Source organism: Grammomys surdaster, unplaced genomic scaffold, assembly GCF_004785775.1.
Source record: "Grammomys surdaster isolate TR1022 unplaced genomic scaffold, NIH_TR_1.0 136, whole genome shotgun sequence".
Classification (NCBI taxonomy): Eukaryota; Metazoa; Chordata; class Mammalia; order Rodentia; family Muridae; genus Grammomys; species Grammomys surdaster.
Genome location: NW_021604594.1, coordinates 1,765,268 through 1,775,637, shown reverse-complemented (window position 1 = coordinate 1,775,637; position 10,370 = coordinate 1,765,268). Strand labels below are relative to the sequence as shown.

The window sequence follows — 10,370 nt, the reverse complement described above, 5'->3', positions numbered from 1 at the left end:
ATAGATATAGATATAGATATAGATATAGATATAGATATAGATATAGATATATAGATATAGATATGCTTCTAAATATAACCTGTTTGGTTCATATAATGTTACTTATGTATAACTTTTCAGGGCTGACCATTTGGCATTGAATAAAAAATTGATGTGTTCCTCCCTGGAGAAGACTAATTCTCCCTGTCTTAGTATCCCTCAATTACCTGTAGTTCTTGGTGTAGGGCTAAGACCTCATGGGCTTTTCCTTATCATCTGACACATCTCACATACATATATACATACATACATGCATACATACATACATACATACACCACACACACATGTACATTACTGTCTATATGGCTTTGCTCTTCTCAGAGACTGCTAACAGGATATAAATTTAAAGTTTCATTAAACTGCTGTATCCTATAAATATAAAACACCAATTGATGAAGGAAAACAATCAGGTGTGAGAACATATTCGATTTGCACACAGCACTACCAAAACCACCTGAAAGTGAAGAGAAAGAAAATCATCAGAATCAAGAATCCCAGAAAACACAGAATGCTTGGCCACTTGTTTAAGTGACACCAGAAGGAGCAGAGTAAGAGACATTGACATTGATGGTATGCTAACTCTCTTTTCCCCTTCCCTCTTCCCTCTCCAAACTCTCCCACATGCCCCTCCTTGATGCTTTTCCAATGTCATGGGCTCTTCTTCCATTAATCATTATTACATATATACACATATTCCTAAATGCATAAATGTAACCTGCTGCTCAGTCTGCATAATGTTACATGTGTGTATGTCTTCAAGGATGACCATTAGGTATAGGATAACTTAGTGATGTGCTCCTCACTAGGGATACTATTCCTCCCTCAGCATACTCTGGCTGTCAGTTGTTCTTCGAATGGGATTATGGCCTGGACATTCCATGTCTATTTACCATGCCTGTTGCTGTTAGTGGTTAATTTCCATTTCTGGTGACATTGAGGCTCGACTTCTCTGCTGCGTATTAAGTACTAATGATCCTTCTAGAAACACTGAAGAACACTGCCATTAAGTGCTAAGGCTCCTAATGTTTAATAGTCACCATCAGGTCCTCTAGAAAGTGAACATTTCCAGAACCGACCACAGTAACTACCTTAACGTGAAATAGGCTTCCTCTCTGAATGCTGATAAAAATGTTTAAATATTTAAATTTCTCTCAATACAAAGTAAAATACACTTGAGGCCACCATGCTTGTTATCATAGTTAAACTGGAACAGTGTATCCAAATTTCTCAAAAGTCTTTCCCATAACCTTCATCCTACCTCTCACGCAAGCTTCTGGATAATTAAGTTTTACCAAGCTAAAAAAAAAAAAAAAAAAAAAAACAAAACTCCATTTTGTGATAGACTGTTTTCTGAGGTTTGTATTTGGGATCTAGGCCATTATATTATTACTACTTTGAAAAAAAATCTACCCTTACTCAATCTCACCTATTTTTTGGACAAAAGTTTTTGTTGTGTTGCAGTTCCGCCCTTTTAAAGCATCCCAGCATATACCAGCCAACCAACCACACAATTAAATCATTTATCATGTACTGAGGAACTGTGGAAAACACTCAGCTGTCAGTTATCCAAATTATTTCCACCATATGTATATCTAATTATGCGACTGTGAAATAATAATAGAACTAGTTCGTATAACAAAAAGTAAGATCAGATCTTAAATTTCATTTGTTTCCCATTTCTTATATTTATCTCACTTTCATAGTAAAGCATCACCTTCACCTCAAGAACAATATTCTTACAGGGTTACAGTGTTCAAGGTATGTTGTAGTGGCTGAGATATGGATAAATGGACAAGAGAATTTGCAGTCTGAGTGTGAGGATCTGCATTTGAACTCCCAGCACCCAAGTGAAAAGCCAGGCATCGCTGCATGTTTCTGTATTTCCAGCACTGGAAGTCAGGGGAGTTAGATGCCAAGAGATCACTGGGCTATCTCTTTAGTTCAAGCATTCAAGTTCTGTCTAAGTGAAAGACTCACTCATTCACTTTTAAAATAATAAGGTAATGAACAAGAAAGACATGTGATGCCCTGCTCTATTTTTTGTGCACATGCATACACATACAAGCACACACACACACACACACACACACACACATCAGAAAAGGCATTTTTTAACTAATGGACTCTTATTTTCAGTAATAATCCATAAATGTATTCCTATTTTTATTCCTCTCTCCCTCCATTCCAAAGGACACTATTCAAGTCGTATCCTTGACAGAGTAAAATGTTCATTAGCATTATCGATTTCTGAGTCATGATAATGCACATAGGATTCATTCCAGAGCAACTTTCCTATCAATCTTGATCTCAGAAATATCAGAGCTACGTGCTTTTGGACACACATAATTAAATTACTTAATTTAATTGATAGGAAACACACATTCTTCTCCTATGAGAGAATAAAATTAAAAGGGAATTGGTCTTCTCCAGTAATATCAAATTGGAATAAATATGAAATTCATCAAGCAAAGGCTCTTCATCCTCAATATTCTGTATATTCTGAGAACTCCATTAAGGGAAGCTAGTTTGCATTGGGTCAACCTCAGCTAACTTCCAGGATTCTTCCATTAACAAGATTCAGCTATTAGGGTCCTCTCTGCTCTATGATTCCTAACCATTTGCCTCTCTGTCTAGAAGGCACATTTGGCACTATTTTTCTCTGTTCAAAACACACCAGACTTTCAGAGCTCAGCCGGAGCCCCACATCACACATGTGCTGTACCTCAGCCTACTCCAAGCTTTCCTGAATGGCTTTAGATTTGATTGAATCATTATATAGCTTTATGTGCTTTTCTTTGGCTCATTAGTTACATTCTCATAGATCTACGGAGAGATGATCATAGGATGTGGCTTGTATCCCCAACTAGACCAAAAACTCTTTAAGGAATGGGAATCCTTTTTAGCTAAGATTATTCACTGTAAGAGCAGAAGAAGAAATAATCAAAATTATATACTCTATAAACCTTCAAGGAAGAACTAAAGCTCAACACATTAGACTATGACTGTTCTGGTTTTAGGTCCTTCTTTAAGTTATTTAACCAGATAATAAGGTGATCAATAAATACTTGCTTATTGGTATATTGATTCAAATGTATTAGTCCATCACCATATAGATTTTATAAGAACTAAGACGTCCTGACTTGGTATTATTTCTGGCATACATAATCAAAAAAACATTATATAAACTAAAACATGGGCTTAACTAACTACATATAGTGGTTCTGTCACCTGGAAATCTCTATTTATTTCTCAGTACAAAATCTTCCGTGTCCTTTTGACCTTGGGTTAATAAATAATTCATCATCTCTAATCTCTAGAAATCTCAAAAGACTCTAAAGTTGTGTTGGAATCAATAACCCATAAAAATTGGCACAGATATTTACCTTAGCGTGTCTCTCATCTCTTTCACACTAAAAATTCTGTCTAGAAGTGTACGTGAGAGCCCTTTGTTGTGAAGTCTGCATTAAACAGTTATGACATCTACTGTTGTGTTAGGTCCCATGTTAGACACTGCATTCATACACAGGGCAGTAAATTTTGTGATTTTCTATGGCCAAATACCCACCATAATCCCAGCCTGTCAAATGGACTCTATCAGTCACAAAGCTAGAAAAGAAAACAAGACAAATCCTTTTCCATCTCAAAAATGAGATCATTTTAAATGAAATAAGCCTGTCTCAAAACACTATTGCAAAGAGGAAGTAATGAAACTGGAACATGTGTGGGTGATTGAGGGGACTGACCACCAAAGTGTCTTATATACATGTATGAAAATCCATAATGAAACCATCATGTGACATGTTTTGTGCAATTAATATACACTAGCATGCATGCATAGTTTTTAAAAGAAGGATCACAATCTGAAGGCATGTAGATTCTGGTGACCTCTTAGCTAACAATTGTCATTCTTTTTCAACTAAAATGAATTACAGGTTGAAGTAAGATGAAATGTCCCCTGTTTCTTGTGATCATCCCAAGTGACAAAAAGAAGAGCTACCACCGGCTCTTGGATCAGTCCATTCTGTGCACAGTGGTCAGAGAGCGGAGTGAAACTCAGCTGGCGCCTCATTCTCAGCAGGAAAATTTAGCAGTAAACTTTACAACAGAGTGGTAATAAAAATAGTTGATAACATAGCCATGCATTTCAGAGACGCAACAAAAGGCAGAGTGGTTAGGTCTATAGGGGCTGGAGACATGGCTCAGCAGCTAAGAGCACCTGGTGCTCTTACAAACGACAAAGCTTCCCAGCACCTGTATTAAAGCTCACTACCATCTGTAACTCCAGTTCCAGAGAATGTGATCCCCTCCTCTGGCCTCCTCAGGCACCAGGACCCATATAGGGCACAGATATACACGCAAACAAAAATCAATACACATTTTTTTTTAATTTAAAGCAGGTCTGTAATGCCTGACTTACTGAATGCCAACCTGACCTCTCTTTTGTGTAGTAATTTTAAATAAGTTCCCAACCCTGTGGTGTTTTAATATCCTTATATGAAAATAGGAATAATAATAAAAGCCATTTCATAGATTTGTTAGAAGGAAATAATCCATATTTTTTCTTAAAGCTCAGAATGATTCAGCGCATGGTAAACATGAGCTAACTATGAACTTCCTATATAATTATGTTTTAATTTTCAAAAAGAATTGATGGTTGATTTTACTGAGTCAGAAAAGAGAGTGCTTTTTTTTTAATTTAGGGGCATAAGTAAAACATGCTATACCTACACAAGTCACTCTCTTCCAACATATAAATACATGCAGTAGGGTGGAGTCTGATGTAGAATTAAATGTACAGAAAGGCAAAACTAGCAGAATTTTTCATAAAAAATAAGTTACTCTTTGGAAATTTTTCTGATGTTGCCTAATTGCCTTGCCTTTGATAGCCTGCCTGTCACTCCAGCCAGTGACCTGAATCAAGTCCAGCTGTTTGGCCCGCAAGTACCTCACACTCAACCCTTTCTGTCACCTGGGATATAAATTCATGTCTACTTCCTCCCCTCAGTGTTTGTTCCTCAAATAAACAAGAAAAATGCTTCAGCCATGAACATGTTTCTCCACCAATCTTGGTTGTTTGCCTACACACAAACATACACAAAGGCCTTGCAAGACTGGAGCAAACTTTAATGATAGCATCTCTCAGAACACAAACAGCAGCATCTTCATAATAAAACAAGTTGTACAGATTCTATTTCTGACATCCACTCATCTTAAATTAAAATGTATATGTTGGCAGCCTGCTTCATATGCTTTAAATGAGCTGTTACTTTAATCACAGGCATTGGCAAAACAGTCTGGGTTTTCTTAATTGATAGTGAGTAAAGTTAAATGTGATAGGCATACTCTTTTGTAGAAGCAAAACAGATATATTATGTGGTTATTAATTTCTGGTTGATGGCATGCACAACTATTAATCAAAGTAGGATTTTTACTAATGTGGGAATTTTTTTCAGTAAAATGCTGTGGGTGTGTGATTGGCATCCCCATCCTGTGAATGTAGTAATTTGTCAGAGCCTGTCAACTTGGAGACAAGGCCCTCACCCCTGTGTTTTCTTTCACTGAACTCCAGAGGAAGTTTAGCAAGATTAGGAGAGACACAAAGGAGAGCCACAGAAGTAACTGGTAGGGTCTCTTGGTAGATTCTGTACACGACAGTGACATCTTCTGGTAGATTTGGAATACTGAACTTTGGAGCTGACACTCCAAACCACTCTTCCTGTTTATCTGAAGATGCTTCAGGAAGTATTCCCAAATTCGTGGAATATCATCTTTGAATATATAAGATGAAGATTCCCCCCACTGAAAAGCTTTCATGTGAAACACAATAGGAAAGTATAATTTTCAAAACAGAAATATTAGCAGACGTTAAACCTGACCCATTTAACAAGTCATTTCTTACCCAGCTGCTATGACATATCACTTTCTAAAAAGTCAGTGACTTTGAAAAAAAATATAATAAAAACAGAGATTCAAGAGGAAGACTCTTTGGGGTTGTGTCAAATGAGATGAAGAGACTTGTAGTGTCTGAGTGAGTTAAGGGCCTAACACCAACAGCCCCCTCTAACATTCTCTGTCTAGCAGACCTTGCCTATATAGGTTGCCACGGCAACCCGAGGATGCCCTATAGGTTAATCCCAGATACTGAGAGCACATGTGTAAACTTCTCCTATATCTGAAGGCAATCCTAAGTAACACTAGATGGGAGTGCTTTGAGTGATGGGAACCTCAGAGAAAGAATCTCAATTTTTTCTCGGAAGACTGAGCCAGGAACTGAGCAGTTAAATATAAAAGGTTTGTGCATGGACCTCTCTCCCAAGACAACAGAGAATGGGTAGCACCAGTGTTTCCACCATAGATTTTTTTTTATTTCTCTCAGTAGAAAAGATAGAATATTTCACATATAATCGCTATATATCAGTTAACTTTAATCAACACCAAAATAATAATAAAATCTGGATTGTGGGTAATTTCATATCCTCAATAGCTTGTAACAATAAGGGAGGGAGAAATTGGACTAATGTGTTAGTCACATGCAGTGAGACAATAAACACTGTAAGCTCTGATCATACATTGTAGAGAGGAATTAATCTTATGATGAAAACCATGAAGCTCGTGATGATTTAAAGTGGTTCTAATAACAATAACCCACGTAAGTTTATCGTTAGCATTATTCTAATTATATTTACCACATCATCTGGATCAGCTAGAATCTTACTTGGCAAAGCCAGCTCTTTGCAATCGTCTTACCTTAAGTCTGAATGGAAATGTGTAGTGGGTATTTTTAATGTCGGAAAATGCATTTATGAAGATATGCTACAGTCCTATCTGTATTTAGAAATTAGAGCATTTATGGTTCTGAAATTGCAGATGAGACTTGGCCAAAGAAGTATGAATGCTAGATGATCTTTTTAAGTTCCACTGATTTATTTGTATGTGTGTGCATGTGCAACATGCATATGCGCTGTGGTCAGAGAACAACTTGTGAAAGTCGGTTCTCTCCTTCCACTACATGGGTCCCAGCGATTCAATTCAGATGGCCAGGCTTTGGGTCAATCACCTGTCATGTTGCACCATCTTACCAGACTTGTGATTAGCTTTTAAAAGATATATGATAAATTACTAATAAAATTTTCTGTTAATGTCAGAGTTACATGCAGTTATATTTCTTAATTTATAAAAATGACTTTCAAATGTGATAGAGATAAGCAGTTCATTGGTTTCCTTACAAAATCTACAAAAGCTCTGCCAGTAACAATATGTGGTACTGTTTTGGCTTTGTTAATTAGATTATTCTCTTATTTTTTAAAACATTATGTGAAGAGTAGATCTTTATTTCATTTTTAATATATTCTCTTCTAAACAAGATTCATGAATAAATGTACCAATCCTAAAATGTGTTTCAAAAAGAAAAATGTCTATGTCCTTTAGGTATAACAATAATAAAATGAGCAAATTATAAAGGTATGGACTATTTCCTTAGTGGAAAATAAAAGATCTTTATATTCCATATCAGAAATACAAAGACTGTCAAAAAAACTCTTCAGGTGCAAATGCACACAGTTTGTTAGAGATTTTGTTTTTAAAATTAGTAAATGAAATGCTAATATTGATCTATCAGTTATATAGTTTATAAGAGTCAGAACAGATCGATGAAAGCTACAGCATGCATTCAATACCATGATCTATCTAAACAATTCTATTAACTAAAGCAACTTTTATATAATCTAATGCCAAGAAAGCTAAAAGGAATCAGTTTGCGTGATGACGGAGAATGCCATTCTCAGACAAGATCAATAATTATTTTATTTTCAGATTCCATTCATAATTCCATTCATAATTACTATGTCTCTGCAACTTGGAATCCATCTTATGGTGAAGCCTGGATCTGAGCAAAGAATTCTAACATGAAAACAGGAGTGTTCCATCAGACACTCCCTAAGGGAGAGACTCATTTTCTGTGTGCTTTTATACAGATTGGTCACATCAAGTATAAAAATCTAATTTTCCTCCTATACTGCACTATCCCTTACTACAAACCTCCTTGGCAACTGTGAAGAGTACAGCTACTGCAGGGTAAAAAATATACAATGGCAAGCTTCTGGGATATCTATGCTTGTGAGGATATTTGTTAGTGATCAGTACTAAATAAAAAGTTTTGTACAAGGAAAGTGGCTATCATAAGCAAAATGAAAAAGTGCACAGGACAAGAGCACAACAAAACAAACATTTAAAAACAGCACTGTCTGACATACGGCCGTTGGCTGTGTTTCCTGAGAGAGGAAAACTTGACTCTTGGTTTACAGATGGAATATAAGTCAAGCTGTGTTTTCAAATACATAAAACTCAACGTAAAGTCAGTACACCATGTCAGATACAAGGCAGACTGTTTTTCTGCTTTTATCACATAAGCCTTGTTCTGTTTTCTTCTTTTCTTGTTAGCTGCATTAGGGAACACAGATCCAAACTGTTTTCATTAATATTTTTAAATGCAATCTTCCTTTTTCTTAATAATGTATAGCTTATGCATTTAATTCCCTGACAGCATTTCCTCTAAGATGCTGCTCACCATGAGTCCTTAATGACTAGACCTTGAGTTTTCTATCTTGATCCTCCACCTGCTGCCCAGAGTTAGTCTTTATCCTTCAGCTAAAGCCACGGACATGGTCACAGGACTCTCTCGCTCTTCTGGAAATCTTTCTGTTGCAGTTCAGAGGACAGAGCTTTTTATCGTGTTTCCCAAGGTGGGTCCTTCAGTTTTGAAGAACACCAGACTCACATTTTCTTCCCTACAGCAAACTCACTCTCACCTATGATCCTGGCAACTTCACCCTGTCTTCCTTACTATTCCAGTCAGGGTTGAGAACTGAAAATTAGCTCTTTTTGTGTCTCATTTCTAACCTGGAAGATTAATATATCAATCATTAAAACCACAGAATCCAATTTCCAATTGTATTTCCTGGGTATAACTCCAAAATACATAAGAAAACATTTCATCTGGATATTACTCTAGCACTTCTCATGATATGATTATAAGCAAATTGTCCAAGGATGTAGAGAAATAAATGGGTTAAAATATTTCTTAGTCTGTCATCTGTCAGGTTAGATTTTTCTGTTTACTTCTTTAAAAAAATTATTAAGCTTCAAATAAAATTTCTAATTTCAAAAATATTTTGTGTTTAGGAAAATATGCCCTCGAAACCCTTTTCCTCCTGCTGGGTTCCCTCGATGAGCCTTGATATGAGAGTTTGTGCCTAGCAGTATTGCATCTTATTATTGGCTGATATCACTTGGAGGTCTGATCTTTTCTGGAGGAAAATGAAGGAGAGTTAGTGCTAAGAGGAGGGGAGAGAATTCAGGTATAATGTATAGTGTAAGAGAAAAATGAGTAAAAAGAAAGAAAGAAAAAAGAAAACACAGATCATTTAATATTTTCCAGAACAGTGCACAAATGATTAATTGGCTATTTTTATAAATGTAACACATTTTCTGTTATCATTCACAAGTAAATGAATATTTCATTGCAAAAGGCAAATATTTCTTAACCCTAACATCTTATTTTAAATGATTAAGAAATGAGCCAGGAGCACTAAAAAGAACAAAGGATCTACATCCCTATTCAAAGAAGGAACTGGAGTCTCTGGCTAGCACCCTGTCCATCCCTTGTGAGGTGCTTTCACAGGTCTACTGTGTTCCTGGATTTACTTTTTATTTATCACGTTACAGGTTGATATGAACCTATAGGATGTGACTCAAACCTATGAGGAACAATTACAGTGTGAACGCATGTTCATATGTCTCACACATGCACCGGGACAAACGTTCATAAAAAGAAACAAGCAGAAGCTGGACACAGGCCTGCGTCTTACGACCTTCAGGTGCTCTTCAGTCTCCTGGTGCTTTCCATAAAAGTGAATTTACCATCGAATCTCTCTTGTTTTTGAATTGCTGTAACTTTCCACAACTACCTCCAAGAATTTGGCTTCCTTAAAATTCTGCTCTTAACTTTGTCTAGTGTTATCCATCCCTTTTTTTTTCCTGCCTTCACACTCAGAATGAAACATGGGCTTTTCCTGGGCCCCAAGCCAGTTGGCATGAGAGTTGGAACGCCAAGTCAGCCTTTCCAATGCAATCTGAAGGGATTAGCACTGAATTGTCCGGGGAAATCTCGATAGCAGTGATCTGCAAGACAATTCTGAACCCTCAGAACCGGCCCCTCAACCTATCTGTCATTACAAGACTATGACCATACTGTGCCCCCTAGTGGTTTCAGGTAGAAAATATATTCCAAAAGATCAACACCAATTTTCTAATTGAAATTTAAAAGATGGAG

The 10,370-nt window shown here is 36.5% G+C and overlaps 1 pseudogene; it reads left to right on the top strand.

Annotated features, from left to right (window-relative positions):
* The first annotated feature begins 3,983 nt into the window (after nucleotides 1–3,983).
* Nucleotides 3,984–10,370, top strand: part of LOC114617417 — a 47,160-nt pseudogene continuing 40,773 nt past the window's right edge.